The 16,499-nt window shown below is 49.5% G+C and overlaps 1 protein-coding gene across 5 annotated transcripts in view; it reads right to left on the reverse strand.

The window, feature by feature from the left end:
- The window catches only part of CYRIA (CYFIP related Rac1 interactor A), a 110,777-nt gene that overhangs the window by 54,049 nt on the left and 40,229 nt on the right, over positions 1-16,499 (reverse strand). For 3 of the 5 annotated variants that reach the window (XR_003608468.2, XM_028099301.2, XM_028099303.2), the window contains exons 2-3: positions 14,612-14,766; positions 2,767-2,862 (exon numbers count right to left, since the gene is read on the reverse strand). The gene's annotated coding sequence lies outside the window, so the exon portion shown is untranslated. The remainder of the gene's footprint in view (positions 1-2,766; positions 2,863-14,611; positions 14,767-16,499) is intronic. The other 2 variants (XM_028099302.2, XM_028099304.2) reach the window with 2 other exon arrangements.

A 16,499-nucleotide genomic window follows, 5' to 3' on the forward strand; every position in this document is an offset into this window, starting at 1 on the left:
GCAATTCCATGTGTCCAGATGTTCAGTCCGAAAAAGCTGGTGTTATTCTAGACTTCTCTCATTCGCTCATACCCCATAACCAAGCTAACAAATCCCATCAGCTATACTTTTAAGATGTATCTTGAATCCAATTGCTTCTCACACCCTTCATCACCAGCGCCCTAGACCAACCCACAAGCCATCACCTCTTGCCCAGCGTATCACAGTCACCCCTTAAACAGATTTCCCAGCTGTCACTCTTCTGCTTAAATCCTTTTAGCAGTGTCCTGTTTTACTCAGAGTAAGGCACAAGACCCCTATCAAAGTCAACAAGTCCCTCTGTGATGGTATCGCAAAGTGGTTCATCACCTGCAACTTCCCCTCCTTCACTCTGCTTCAGCCACCTCTGCCTCCTCACCTTTTCTTTTTTTGAACTTACCACATATCTTTCTGCCACAGGACCTTTGCACTTGCTAGTCCGTCTACCTAGAATGCTTTCCCCCAATATATCTGCATGTTTTTTTCTTTAGGCCTCTGTTCAGGGTTTATTTTTCAGGGGAGCCCAACCTAACCACCCAGTCCAAAATAGGATTTCACTTCTCCTCACCTCACCCCACCCCCAGTCACTTTCTTTATCTTTCTTTTTAATCTCTATTACCATTGACATATGTACCTTCAACTCCTAGACTAGGGCCTGACACATAGTAGGAACGCCATACATACGTACATTTGGAATGAACGTAGTCATTCATTCATGAACAGAACTCCCATGACCCCACGGAGCTCTCTGTTACCAAAACCTAAGTTTTTTTCCTCCATATCCCATGGGAGGAGATGCTCTCAGGTCATCTGATATTTTGGTCAGATACGGCCATTTGCATAAGAATGAGGGAGAAGTAGCCATTGCAGGGGATGGGGAAATGCTGGCCAGTGAGCATGGTCCAAACGAGGAACAGTATGAAACTGTAAAAGAGAAAGTGTATTTTGGAAGGGCAGGGGAGGCGAGGGAGGAAGGGAAGGTCAGAAGAATCAGCTGAGGACTGATCATGTAGGAACTTTGCAACCAGAGAGCAGGAGCAGGGACATTCCTGGGCAGAAATGCAGCTTGGCACCTTGGGTAGGTCAGATGGTTATCGTGTCACCCAAGGCCAAACGGACACAGGACATAACATTGACCATAATGCCTCTGTAATACCACCAAGCGCACAGAGAGCCATGGCCTCTGCGTCCTGATCTCATTTTAGCCACTCATTGACTGCAGAACGGTGGCGAAGGTCATTTCCCAGCTCTGAGCCTCATCCTTATTCTCTGTTGCCCACAGGACGGGCTCAGTGAGCTGGGAACTCCTCCCTGTCCCAGAGCCCTAGGGTTTTATACAGTAAAAATGTGCAACAATTTCCAAATACGCATCCAGGCAACCTATGCCAAATCGTGAGCTAAGTTCATTAGAACAGGGATGCACCTTCCATGTAAGTCACAGCATTCCACACCAACAACACTTTCTGCAACAGCCACCCTGGTCTTGCTCCTTGAAGCCATTTGGATTTCAAGTTATTTGGCAAGGACAGTGATGATAGAGCCCCAGCACTTTGAAATGTCCCATGCTGTATCCAAATTGGCCACTGCTGCCATCATGGAGTGCTAGAGAGTTAGTCTGTGAAAAACAGTAGTAATTCTGGAATCTGGTGGAATGCTGATAGGACTACAGAGAAACTGTCCTCAAGCCCCTGCGTACGCTTGAGGCAGTCAATGTCATGAAACGCATAGGCGTGCAAACTACAAATGATTTTCATATACTCAACAAAGTGGCTCCAAAGTAGCTCCATGAAACAATGCTTGGACAGCCTGGTTTCATCTCTCCTGTGTCTCCAAAGGTCTAATATGACATTCTCTCATTCAGACCCCTTTCCTTTGGAACTTGAGAAGCAATTGAGGACCTGCCATGTCCCAGCCCTAGAAGCCCAAATCAGCTCTCATTGCAATTATAATAATAGTACAATTGTAACATGAAGGTGCTAGGTTGGGGATAATTTGCAAACACCAAAGCTCTATCCTTCGACTTTCAAATTTCAAATTAAAAAAAAAAAAAATCCATGAGGTGACAAAGCAATGATGTTAATACAGATCCCAAGGCTCTGGTACATGAACATTCACTCATTTTAGAGACCCGTGCTCAGTAAGACTCGGTCCCGGCAGTGGTCTGAGAGAACAATCCAGTGAGGGCCAGAAGCCATGTTCAAAGCCTGCTGTAAAGCATGGAATGTTCTAGGGAGGGCTGTGGTTTGGGCGAAGGGAAAGTGTTCGGGAAAAGGGGTGCAAGAGAAGAGGTGATTCATGTGGGCTGGAAAACACTGGAAAGGTCTCATGCAGAAGGAGGCTGTGGAGTTGGGAGGGAGACCTCTCAGTGGACATCCAGCTACCGCAGAGACCAGGGAGCTGGATGGAAGGCAACCCCAGGTCCCTCACTGCTGAGATCACGCACTCTTGGTGGGGATGGATGTGAGGGTCTTGGGAGTGACAGCTCTCACACGCTCAGCTTTGCGATCCCTGGGCAGAGCCCCGTCTTCTGGTTATGATGAAATAGTGGGACTGGGTTTCCTATGTGCATTTACGCCTGCTCTCAAGGTAGTTCTCTGCCAGGCAGACACCCATCCTCCACTGGCCTGGGGCCTGTCCTGACGCCTGTCCCCATTCCCAGGGTGGGGGGCGGTGTCCCCCGCCCTTTGCCTCTCACCAGAGCCCTTGGAGTCCTCACATACCACCACCATTCCAGTCACTCCTGCTTACCTGTCTGCCTCTCTTCCTAGAAGGTGGAAACCTCCAGGACAGGAGCTAGGACTTACACTTGAATCCACAGCAGGCCACTCAGGGAATACGGGTTTGCTAATAAATGGAAAAAAAAAATGAGTGGAGAAATGACAGCATGAATGCCAAAATCTGTATCCATCTAAGATCTCTTGAGTCCCAGCCATTTCCTTAGAAAGAGAAAGAGAGAAGGAAGGAGGGAGGGAGGGAGGGAAGGAAGGAAGGAAAGAAGGGAGGGAAGGAGTGTCTGACTCTTTTTTATTTTATTTTATTTTATTTCATTTTATTTTATTTTATTTTATTTTAAAGATTTTGTTTATTTATTTGGCAGAGAGATACAGAGAGAGAACAAGTAGGCAGAGAGGCAGGCAGAGGGAGAGGGAGAAGCAGGCTCCCCGCTGAGCAGGGAGCCCGATGCGGGGCTCGATCCCAGGACCCTGGGATTATGACCTGAGCCGAAGGCAGCCGCTTAACCAACTGAGCCACCCAGGCGCCCCATGAGCCACCCAGGCGCCCCAAGAAGGGAGGGAGGGAGGGAGGGAGGGAGGAAAGGAGCAAAGGAAAGATGGAGGGAGGAAATGTTTTTTCCCCCTTTCACCTAGTTTAATAAAGATATAAGTAGTTTCTGGCATATGAAGAAGCAGACAGGGATCTCACGCTATGCTTGAAAATTGAAAGAAAGAAAATTTGAGTCATCTGAAAGGCCAGCTACAGCCTCAGGGATGCACAAGTGAACTGAAGACAGGCAGCAGGCTCTGAGAACAGCCGGCCTCACCGGCTTGGACATGGCCAGCAACTCCTCACAAAGAGAAGCCTGTGACTGGCCCCGCCTTTGGCCCCGCCAATCAGCTTCGGAGGCTGAGCTGGGAGAAGCCCAAGGTCAAGGACAGGCATGACAAAATACCATGTCTCAGGTCCATGAATTCCCACTTGTGGATGCCTCTTTGTTTTTTAAATATTTTATTTATTTATTTTTAGAGAGAGAGAGAGAGAGCTGAGGGAGGGGCAGAGGGGGAAGGAGAGAATCTTAAGCAAACTCCCTGCTGAGTGAGGGTGGAGCCTCACATGGGTTGGACCTCAGGACCCTGAGATCATGACCTGAGCCTAAATCAACAGTCAGGCACTAACAAACTGGGCCACCCAGGCGCCCCGTGGATGCCGTTTTTTTTTTTGAATCAAATTTCCTGCACGGTGAGAATATGTAAGGCTGAACCATGGGTGCGCTTTTGGAAGTGGGTCTTGCAGCCTTCTGCCTCCAGGCAGGTGGGCTGGCGGGAAGGGAGTCCTGTCTTAGGTGAGGATGTGCGGCTTTGGTCACCTTTCCTACCACATATCACAGCCAACACAGAGGCCCTGAAACTGAAATCCTGGGGACTCCAAAGACGACTTCAGTCATCCCCTGCTTCCCCAAATCCTCGTTGTCAGATGACCACGGTCACGGCCACTGGCAGTCCTGGGTTCCGTGCTGTTTTAAGCGCTGCCTACAAATTATCTCATTTGATTCTCACGATGACCTTCAAAAGCAGGTACCTTGTTTAGTTTTAAGAATTGTGAAAGTGATGTCTTTCTGCCAAAACCCAGTTTTTCTTTGGGCAAATACAAGGGCTTGCAGTTAAGTAGCCTCTCCACTAAGAGGCATTATCGCCTCACGTTAAAATTGCCAGACCAGGTCAGGGTAATAAGGCCTTAGTACAAACACAGAAGTTTGTAAAAAGGACAAAGAAGCGGGATCGATTTCAAAGTCCTGGATATTTTCTAAACGTTCTTCCTCTTCGTAGTAAACAGTGTTCAGATTCACAGCTGTAGTACCCAACGCTTACTTAACACCATAATTCACTTAATTCCTGATCAAGGTCATTTCAAAAGCACTGGTCTTAACCAGGCTGCCAAGAGTGAAGCCATGGCAATTGGGGGGAAAAAATGAATAGATTCAACCATTTGGGTAAGTAAGCATCCTCCCCAGCTGCTCTCACTAATTTCTTAAGTCGAGTTTGCCACCAAGGGAAACATAGCTTGTGACTGAATCATCTTGACTTCAGTTGGAGTGGAAGAGAAAGAAAAAATGGGGGGGGGGGGGAGGCTGAAATTCTATCCCAAGCTTATCAAAATGAGTTTCTATAGTTTACTTTGGCCCACCTGGAAAATACTCTGGAAGTGTAAATTAGGATAGTGGGAGATCCTCCATTAGTGACTGCACCCCACCCCTCCCTGCCCCGGTGCTTATAGAGAGGCTATTTCTACACAGATGTACAATGTTGCTCTTGAGAGAGAGGATGCTCCTGCAGGAAATCTACAATACACAGAGAACCCAGCAAAGTCACCATGGGACTTCCCTGTTTGGATTGATCCACCAAGACCACAATTAAACCAAACAAACAAACTCGCCGAGTTTATCTCGAAATTTATGTTAAAGGCCAGCCCTGCTCTCGATGACTCAACCACGCACTATCCTGATTTCAACTTTACCCTGCAGTTGGGGTTCCCAGGCTGGTGGCCGTGGCCACAAATGACTATGTTTGAAAGCTCTGCTCTCCAACAGTTCTGGGGCTTGCAGCCTCAACAGACGGCTCAAGTAGTGTTGAGGTTGCATCTTAGTCCTACTTGAAGATGGCAAACTTTTATTCCAATACGAGGTCTGAGGCTCCTATGTGGTTTGCACCAGTTGAGAACCCAGCTAAATGAAATAAGCTCAGGTCCTGTGGTGCCCAGCGGAGTGTGGGAAGCACCATGGAGAGACCGTGGAGACACCAGCTTACCTTTCCAGACTAGCCTGTGGCCTTGGCCATATGTTTGAGAAGCCCTGCACTAGACTAAGGATTGGAAGTTCCAATGTCAAGTCTCCTTTCTCTCCTGTAGCTCAAAAGTAACTGGCTGTTTTAGGACGAAGGGAATCAGGAGCTTCTCCTGTACTGGATTAACATGTATTTTGTTTTATGAGTGTTTCATTTATTGATCCCACTTGGCACACATGGAAGTTCACAAAATAATCAGGGATAGCTTTTTCTGAGCCCCGCTGTGGGCCAGGTCTTGTGCTAAGTGCTTTATACACAGGATCCCGATCTGAGAGCCCAGGACGAGAGGCTGGGGAGGCTTTACTCTTCTCATTGTTCACACTGCCTCCTACTTCCCCAGCCTCAGTCAACTCACTTGAAAAAAAAGATCAGACAGAAGCTAGACCAGCCGATCTCACAGATTCCTCTAAAGAGTAGCTTTTCTTTTTCTTTTTTAAAAAAAGTATTGATTTATTTATTTGAGAGAGAGAGAGAGCACAAGCAGGGGAGGAGCAGAAGGAGAGGGAGGGAGAGACTCTCAAGCAGACTCCCCGCTGAGCGTAGAGCCCGAGGCAGGGCTTGATCCCAGAACCCTGAGATCCTAACCTGAGCCGAAATCAAGAGTTGGATGCTTAACTGACTGAGCCACCCAGGGGCCCCGAAACAGTAAGTTTTTATGAAATTTCGAAGGCAAAACTCTCTACATCAGTCTCTGTTAAAATAGAAACCCCAGGTGTTTAAATGAAACACTTGCTTACTTAAGAGAAAAAAAAAAAAGAAAGAAAGAAAATCAACCAGAAAACAATCAGCTCATTGTATGCCGCGATCATTAATTTGGCCCTCTGATATTTTGCCCATTCCTGACCACGCAGCTGGCGTCTCTCAGAACCGCTACCAGCAGCTCCCACAGGGCTGGGACCAGGCGCTCGGCGCTCGGCTCTGTGCCCAGCAGGACCTGCAAGGTGCACAGGCTCATGTGGTGGGCACCATCTTCCTGCCCTCTGCCGGGGAGTGGGTTGGCATGGCGACGCCTGAGCCAGTCTTCCCTTTCAGGCCACTATCACTGTGTGTGATCTTGCCCCAGAAGAACAGAGAAGTCCTGCGGGTGAGGTCTGATGTCAGGGGAGAACAAGCAAGTCTTTGTGGGGCCCTCCAAGGAGAGGAGGCCCGGCCGGGGCTCCTGGGCACACAGAGGGGCCTGTGCTCTCCCAGTGCGGGGCAGCGGGCCCGCGCCCGTCCCGCCTGTGCGGGGAGCCTCCGCTGGCACATCCGGAGCCCTCTCCCTCCCCTGACACGGAGCTGGACAAAGTGGAGGGGTCCCCCCCGGGTGCCCTCAGGGCTCTCAAGCAATCCCTCTCTCCTTAGCTCTTCTCCCACCTCCTGTTCAGAGCGGATCCCCCATCCCTCCATCATCCTTGTGGAGCTCCTCCTCCTCCTCACAGCCCACCATCTGCCTCCAGCGTCCTGCCTCCATCCCCTCCTGGCCACCAGCCCCCTCTGAACCACCCCGTTGCCCTAAGAAGCCTCTGGGTTCGGGGATCTCTCCTGCTCCTTTTGGTCTCCTCAGATGCTCTGGTTGTTTCAACAGCCAGACAGTGCGGCACATCTGGGGCTGGACTGCTCATCACTGTGGCTGACTTCAGCTTCGAAACTCCTTCTTCTGGGACTAGTTCTGCACTCAGAAGACGCTTAACAAATAGCTCTTCGATGCCGGAAGCCACGGCATATCCTGAAAACTTACTTTTAATGAAATATTTAACGAAGGCTTCAGATCAAAATAAAAAGAGCTAACATGAATTGGGTCCTTACTATGTGCCAGGTGCCGCCCGGAGCACACACCTAGACTAGCTCATTGAACGAGCAGAGCAACCCCAAATGGCAGGTGCCATTGACTTTCTCACTTTACAGACAAGGAAACTGTTGGATGAGATATGTGGTCACCGTCCGAGCTCACCAGCTAGCCTTCTGGCGACGTGGCTCCAGTCTGTGTTCTGAACCGTAATGTGACACCGCATTTCGTGATGACTGAACCAAACCTCACCTACGGTCCTTGCTTATGCACACTATCATGTCATTCCCTAAAGCCAGGGACACATGCCTTCACAAATGTCATCACGTTTCCAGGCTCCAGGTATCCAGTGTGATGGCAACTGAAGACAGCATGTTAGATTTCCCTGTTCCCCTTCTTGGATAAGCGGCACGGTCAGAAGAAGAGCCAGGTGGCGTGCTGGGAAGCGAGGTCTCTGGAGGAGACACGTTCCGAGCCTGCTTTCGGTAGTAACAATTCTCTCCCCAGAACACCTCTGCCCATTTGCAGCCTGGGCCTAACTCTGGATTGTAGGTCAGATGAAGTCTCCATCCTGGGCCACCAGGTCGGCAGCTTCCAAGTCCCAGAGAAAGGCAGGCTCACCCTCAGGGCTAGGCCAAGCACCCCAAACCGATCCTCCTATCTTCCAGCTTAGAGAAGGAACACAGAGCGGCAGGAAGCTGGAAAACTGGGGCGAAGGGGCAGGGCAAGGGTGGCAGCTACACCAGGGCTCACGGCATCGGGATGGGGGTGTGGGTGCAGGCTGAGCCCTTTCAGTCTGAGAACCACATCAGCTGTTCTGAAGTCCAGGGCTGATGGAGGCCCAGTGAGCCACGAAAAGGTGAGAGGTCCAGTTTCTCGCCTTCCAGAGGCACTTCCTGGTGGGGTGATGTGGATGTGAACCCCACACCCCCACACTGGGGTCCTGCAGGGTCACGTGTGGATTCAGCAGCATTCAAGGACTCTCTCTGGGGCCAAGTTTGGAAATGGAAAGCACTGAACCATCAAGCCCAACTGCCTCGTAGTGATGATGGAGGAGGGAAGGGGTGTCCAAGGTCAAATGGTCAGTCAGTGCCACAGCCTGGGCTAGAACCCAAGTTAACCCTGATACCACAGCCGTCCTTTCTGTGCTTCCTTTTCTTTCTCTTCTTCTTTTCAAACTTCACTTTCCGTCTGTTAAAGGCATCCCAAGGAAATTCTTACTCACCCTGGGATGGCCAGGTTTGTGGAGAGAAGAATGCAGGAGAAAGCTCATGGTGAGGTCTTTCATTAGGGTGAGAAGAGAAGAAACCCAGCTGCTCTGTCTTCCACTCAGCCTAGCCTGTCAGGAAGAACACACAGACCCCCCCAAAGCAAGAGATGAGGAAGCCCCAGCTGATTCTCCTGGTTCTCCAGGAGAAGAAACAGAGAGGGGGTGTATGTCATGGGGCTGCCTGTGTCTCCCGGAGACTCCAAACCGAGCAAAGCACTGACTCCTTAAGCTGCTTGCTGTTGAGATGTTTAAGCCTACGAAGAATGAGGGGGTGCCTGGCTGGTTCAGTCGGTAGAGTATGCTACTCTTGATCATGAGTTTGAGCCCCACATTGGTTGCAGAGATAACTTAAAAAAAAAAACTGGAAGTAAGCCTACTAGAAATGGGACAAGGTTAGGTTCAGAGATGGCTCTGTAAGGGGTCCCTAGTGCCCACAACTAGAACAAATTGTTTTATGAAGTAGTGGGCTCCCCGTCCCTGGAAGCATGTAAACAGACACCTGCAGGACAAGATGTAGAGAGTTTGCCGGCACCACAGGAATCCAGAGAGGACTCCATGGCAGGATACCACCGCTCTGCCCAGTGCTGCATTTCAGAGCTCTAGGTGAGGGCCACGTCCAAGGACGATTCTCCGCTGCTCCTCACTGGGTTATCAGAAGGGTAGGGCAGCATGCAGAGCAGACGAGGGGACAACCACAAGAGAGCCTGACTCCGGACCACCCAGGAGCTTCAGGCCTTGGGCAAGCTGCTCTGTGGCTCTGAGTCTCAGTGTCCTCTTCTGTCACTGGCATCCTGGGGTGCTTGTGAACCCCCAGTGCCGGGAAGCACATAGACCGCAGCACAGCCGGGGAAGTGCGCAGGTCAGCAAGGCTGCTTCTAACCCATGCCGGCACGTGTGGCTGGAGGGCTTGGCACCGGGCTCTGTGAGGTTAGCATAGATTCTAAATAACACAGACGTGTGTGTGTCTGTGTGTCCACATACCTATATATACACATACAGAGGATACACATATGTACACGTGTCTGGGTATATACACACACACACATAGATTTATACATATATCTCACCACTGCCCCCCCCCCCCCACCCAAGAGTAAGGTAGAGGGACAGACACAGTTCTCAACCTCTCTTGCAGTTTTCACAGGGAAGCAGCAGACCTAGTTTTCTGGAAAGTTGAATTTTGCTACCAGAGAGCCCCGGTGCAGGCGACATCATTACATCCATGTTTCTGGATGATGGGGATGGATTCCTCCTCCTCCTCTTTCCACTTCTTTCCGTGGTCCCTCTCATCCTAGTCGCTCACTGACACCTCCAGGGGGTCAGAGGAGAGACCAACTCAAATTAGTCAATCTGATTATTTTTAGTCACTGTTGGGAACAAGGTGGGAGGCTGAGGAGGCAGCCACTAATGAGCTCTGAAAAGCAGAGTTGAGGCGCTCTCTGTGCGTGATGATCACTCTGGCTATTTCCTCTCCATCACCAACACCACCACCACAGACATACCAATGTTGGCCCGTGTTTATAGAGTGCCATTCTGTACTAGGGTTGTCTCTTGCCCAGCTCCCAACTCCTATTCACCCTTCAATGCCCAGCTCATTTGGCCCCCTCCTGGAAGCCTTCCCTGACTTCCCTGGGCAGAGAACATGCTCCCTTTCTGCACTTTTTAAAACAAAGATTTATTTATTTATTTTAGCAGGGGAGGGGCAAAGGGAGAGAGAGAATCTCAAGCAGACTCCCTGCTGAGTGCAGAGCCTGACACAGGACTCGATCCCATGACCCTGAGATCATGACCTGAGCCAAAATCAAGAGTCAGACAGGCTTAACCGGCTGAGTCACCCAGGCACTCCTCCCTTTTTGCACTTGGTTCGGGCAAGGGGCCCCTGGCCGCCATCTGTGTCTGTGACTGTTGTCTCCCCGTCATTGCCACAAGCATGACCTCCTCGGAGGGGTGAGCATGCTTGATCCGTCCTGATGGTTTCCAGGCCTAGCACAGCGTCTGGCCCATGGCAGGGACTCCGGTATTGCCTGGCCAGCGAATGTGTCCTTTCTAAAGAGAACATTCTTATTCTCCTCTTCAACTAGGAGAGGGTTAAGAGATGGATCTTACCCATTTGCTTTCTGACTAGAAGAAAATGTATCAAGACCTAAATTCCACCATTCCTACAAGAACAACACAGGCTTTTGCCAGCCACTCTCTCCAATGAGAAACAAGGCTCCTGTTCTAACCACATCCCAGCAATTTGTGCACCCAGGCTGCACACGGAACAGTCAACATTTACCATTCATGAGGGCAACAGAAAGGGCTGCGTGTTCATTGGCACCAGACAACTATCTCCTTCAGCCCGTCTGTATGAACCTACTTTACCTCTGAGGAGACTCTGATCTTACAATTCTACAAGAAGTACGTATAAAACAAGCACTTTAAAAACCAACCACTTTGGGGGCGCCTGGGTGGCTCAGTCGTTAAGCGTCTGCCTTCGGCTCAGGTCATGATCCCAGGGTTCTGGGATCCAGCCCCGCATCGGGCTCCCTGCTCAGCAGAGAGCCTGTTTCTCCCTCTCCCTCTGCCTGCTTCTCTGCCCACTTGTGCTCTCTCTCTATCTCTCTGTCAAATAAATAAATAAAATCTTAAAAAATAATAAAAATAAAAAAATAAAAACCAACCACTTTTGATAAATCAGAATAAATTTAGGGTCAGTAAAATTAGACCCTTTGCTTCATATAACTCCAATCTATTCAGGCCATCGATCTTTGCTTAAAAAAGACTCTTCAGGGGCGCCTGGGTGGCTCAGTCGTTAAGCGTCTGCCTTCGGCTCGGGTCATGATCCCGGGGTCCTGGGATCCAGCCCCGCGTCGGGCTCCCTGCTCCGCGGGAAGCCCGCTTCTCCCTCTCCCACTCCCCCTGCTTGTGTTCCCTCTCTCGCTGTGTCTCTCTCTGTCAAATAAATGAATAAAATCTTTAAAAAAAAAAAAGACGCCTCACAGCTCTGAGCTGTCCTCATGTGGACTCGGCACCCCTGGGGGCATTCGAGGCCCCTGGTGAACCTTCCGTCCTCCCCTGAGTCTGACTGGGCCCCTCAGACTCGCCTCACCTCACACTCCACGGCCACAGTGACTGACAGGCACGGTGCCTGTAACGGGCAGCCCTGGCTTATCCCTTTCCTCCCAACACCCTTCCCTGACATTGCCTACCCTCCCTGCTATTTACTCGGACTGAGTAGGGATTACACGGCCCAGGAGCTGCCCCATTCTGCCCCTTCCACGTGGGTCAGGAGCCTCTCCTTGGGTTCCCTCACACCCACTCTTACCACAACACAGACAGTATCATCTGGTCACTAGGAAAACCATCAATCCCTCGAGCGCAGGGAGTGAATCTAGTCATCATGTGTAGCCAGTGTCTACACTGGCACTGACACAGAACAGGCACGCAAAGGTTTGCTGAATGCACTGATGCCCTCTCTACCCTGAAGGCAAAACTTGGCAACACACTACGAGAGTGCGTTCCAAGAAATTGGGTAGACGTGACCTGTGGGAGCTTCCAATGGAAAACGGCCACTCCAGCAAACTGGTTCCACAAGGACCAGTTTGGAACAACTCCTCACCTTGGCCTAATTTATCAGGGCAACTTTCTCAAGCAGCCTGAACTGGTGCTGGACCGCAGGCTCCTAAGACAGGCCCACGTCTCGTTCATTCATCTCCAGAGTCTTGGAACCCAATGCCCAATACGGGTTCTGGAATGGGTGGCTCATACTCTGCTGGGCAAGAGCACCCATCCCTTTTTCTATTTAGGGGTGCTTCAGGGATGGGGAGATGCTCTGGGGAAGAAGGAGGAAAGGGAGAAGAATCTCCGGAAAGGCCAGCCAGAACATAAGAGTCCAAGTCCCCACAGTGGTGTATGAGGCCCTACAGGATCTGATTGCTTCTCTCTATCCTCACCTCCTTCCCCTGCCCCTCGCTCCTTCTGCTCCAATCTTACCGGCTGCTTGCAGGTCCTTAAAGCCCAGGCACACGCCCACCGCAGGTCTTTGCTCCTTTGAGCCTCACTCCCTCACTTCGTCTGGGTCCTACCCCAACAACGCCTCAGCAGGGAGGCCTTTCCTTGGATCCTGTTGTTTCTTTCCCTACTTCCCATCTCTCTGGCGTGGCGTGCTTTATGTTTTCCTGCTTTATTTTTTTTCTATAACACTTAACACTGCCTGATAGAATGTACATACGTTTACTTGTTGACGACCCCACGATCCTACTAGAACGCAAGCCCCATGAGAACAGAAACTTCGTTTTGTTCTGTGCCGCATCCCTAACACCAAGAATGGCACCTGCCACGTACGTCTGTGGAATGAAGGGATGGCTGGATGAATGAGTGCCTCAAGCTACTAGACACACAAGGCACAAGGTTCTAATAGAACCTGATGGGGGGGGGGATCAAAGCTATATTTAAGTAGCTCTAAATAAGACTGGAGAGGAAAAGGACCTAACATTTCTTTGAGGAAGAAATTATCTCCTTTGATCCTGATCACAAGCGTACAACATAGGGCGCATTGTCCCCATCTTACTGGTGGGGAAACAGAACCTCAGCAATTTAAAATGATTTCAGCAAAATCATGGAACTAATAAATAGCAGGACTGAGATTTGAAATCAGGTCTGATTCCAAAAGCTCTTCTCTTTCCTCTGGATTATGCTGTGGTCTGGTGGCCACCCTAGGAAAAGAACCATGAGACGAAGAAAGGAAGGGAGCACAAGATAAGATAATCCTATCCACCCCCACCCCCCACCAGCAAAGAATGAGAGTGTGGTGTTAGGAACAAGTCTAGGATAAAATGATCCTGGGCACTTGGACTGGAAACCACCTGAGAAATCTCCTGGTCTTACCTTCTGTGTTATGCTCAGCTGTATGAAATGCTTCTGCGTTTAGTTTTCAAGGGAACTCAAGATATCTAGATGCAGAAGAAGAGCTTTAGGACAGAGGACAGCAGAAGGGAACGCCAGCAACTGGAGAAAGATGAACAGGTGCGTGGCCATCTCAGGGTACGGGCATCTCCTTCGTGACTCCTGATCTTGTCAGAGTGGGTGCCCCAGGCCCGCTTAAGGAACTGTGCTAGAACACCAGCACCCAGGGCGCTGAACCCCTCAGTAGATCTTTAGTCATTTGGGAGGGGTGTCAGCTCATGTCAGGTCCAACTTCAATGAAGAAGTTCGGGGAGGTGTGGCCCAGTCCTTGCAGATAAGAAGAAAAATGTCCATAACGGACTGGGAGGAAGTGACAGAGGAAGGAGGGAGGAACAACAAAGAACCCACGTGTTGGCGGTAAGGCCTGGCAACCCGCGGCCGGAGCAGCCTGGTGGCCTGGGATGATAACTGCACAAACTGAAAATGTCTCAAGAAAACGTTATAGTGAGTGCAACACAAGCCAGACCTCTGGCACGAGACCCAAATTCCATCTCGGGTTTGCTACTAAAGGACATCTCCTGTTCACATAAGTCTGCATGACCAGGATGGACAGAATGGAACCTGGATTATTCTTCATCTCAAATGAATTCTGCATGGAACAGTAACCTAGAACTACAGCTTGAATCTGCTCTTCTCTGCCTGTAGTTCTAAGCTACTCTAGTCCACACCTCAGCATTCACCAGACCCAGGATAACAACAGCTCCCACTCAGAATGCAGTTGTAGAACCCAGGGACCTTTAACTACTTCAAAACTATATCCTTGGTATTTTTGTGGTTTTTTGTTTTGTTTTGTTTTTTCCCCCCTTTTATGTGTATGTGGTGTTAGGAGGCATGACTTCTTTTTTTTATTTTTAATGTAAATTCAATTAGCCAACTTACACTACATCATTCGAGGAGGCATGACTTCTAATCAAAGATGACAAATCTGGTAAAATGACCACCCTTCATACTTGCAAGTATTCTAGAAGCATGCATATCACACATTCTCTCCACCAATGATGCTGATTATCACTGTGCTGTCTGCTATAACCAAAGTCAGTTGTTTCTTACCTGGAGCTCTCCTGTGTGATTGAGGTTCACCAGTCCAGGCTGATGGGACCAAATGGCTGAGCACGCTGGCCGAGGCAAGTCTGGCTCCCAAATCAGGGCTGTGGCCCCCTAGAGTCCTGTTGTTTCTCTGTCCTCAAGTGAGTGATGATAATCTGCTAAAAGGGAAGACAAGTCATGTTACTTTGAGAGGCCATTTCCTGTTCTCTTCTAGAAATATCCATTTGTTAAGGAGAACAGAGAGAATACCAGAATTCCAGATGACCAGGGCTACAAGAAACCGATGCAATCACCACTTGTGTAATGTTTTCGTTTTGTAGTTGGGGAAACTGAGGCTCAGAAGCAAACAGCCTCATTCAAGGATTCAGCCACTTGCAGAATTCAAATTGAATATGTCTCTGACTCTCTGGCCTTTGGGATTTTTTAAAAAGTAGCTTCATGGTCAGGCTGACTTCTCAAACAAGTGGTCATTGAGCCTAGTTGGGAAGTCTTTTTTTTTTTTTTTTTTTAACAGATTTTTCAAAAAGGGAGGTGGGACTTTTTCCAGATTTCTGCTGTTTTTGTGGTTTTGCCCTGGGAGCTAAATAAGTGAAAACAGTCCACCTCAGGCCTGTGGTTGGGATTTCTCTATTTCCCATCAGAAAAATATTGTTATGGAATAGCAGGCCCCAGGAGCACAGTGGTGGGTGGGCTTTGTTTTTCAATGATTTGTGCCTGGCCAGTAGATCGCTCACCTCTCTGTCTCTCTCTCTCTCTCTCTCTCCACGTTTCAGGAAAACACAGTAACAGATATGGACCCTCCTCCCAGGGCTATTATTTATTATGTGATTTTTTTTTTTTTCTGGCTACTATAGATTTGAACAGCCACTCCCCTGTGCAGAAAACCAAAACCCAAGAGGGGATCTCACATTTATTCAGCAAATAAGATCTGCCAGGCCTACCATATGAATCTGACAGATACATTTTCCTGATCTGTCCTCAAAAATTCCCTACGAGGCACCCATAACTCCATTTTTCCAAAGGGCTAGGGAGCCGAGTTTCAGAGAACCAGAATGATCTGTAGAGTCATAAGGAGAATACAGTCCAGAACCAGAAATAAACACCTATCAAACTCCCTCATCAGTGTTTTGTCCATCTAAACTGGACTTGAGTTATTCGGCCCAAACGCTAGCGAGTTGTCTTATTTTTCCAGTGTTTTCGCTTGAATGCGGGAGAAAGTTCTTTGGAAGCTATGAATGGTTGCAAGGACATGAGGGATTCCTCTTTAGTTAGATTCTCTCTCAGACAAAGGGCTCTAAAGGCCAGGCTTCCTGCTGGGCTCCCAGCAGAGGCTCCAGTGCCCCAGACAACCTGAGCCTGTCCCTGGCTGTCAGCAGTGAGAGAGGGCCCACCAGGAAATCATGGTTATCTACGCTCTGCGCTTTGTTCCTGTTCTCAGACAACAAGTGACAGGGCTGGGGAGCCGGGCTAGGGGGTGGAGAAAGAGGAAGAAAAAACAGGAAGTGAAAGGGGGGGGGAGGAAATGATATGGAAAACACAGCAACTCTGAAAAGTCCTTGGCCTGACGAGAAAGTGAATCCCGAGCCGGCATTTGTAGAGGCTGGCCCTGCATTTTGTGAAACCGGGTCTCGAAGGTAAGGGGGGAGGAGGTTTGTCTCCTCTGGATTTGGGGTTGAGTTTGTAAATTCCCATCACAGAGCACAGCCTGAGGAAAAGGGAGCCCTGACACAGGGGCTGTTTCCTGTGCACTTGGGTGTAGACTGTAAAGAAGGTGAATTTCTGAAGAAGGATCCGGGGGTGAGCCTGAATCTCCCAACTCTTGCTGGATGTGCCACAGAAGGACCTGGAAACTAGAGAGGAGAAGTTGAAGTGATCAGGTCTCGGGGGCACG

This window comes from Eumetopias jubatus, unplaced genomic scaffold (assembly GCF_037043125.1).
Source record: "Eumetopias jubatus isolate StellerSeaLion01/CBP00866 unplaced genomic scaffold, mEumJub1_p1.0 scaffold_9, whole genome shotgun sequence".
Lineage (NCBI taxonomy): Eukaryota > Metazoa > Chordata > Mammalia > Carnivora > Otariidae > Eumetopias > Eumetopias jubatus.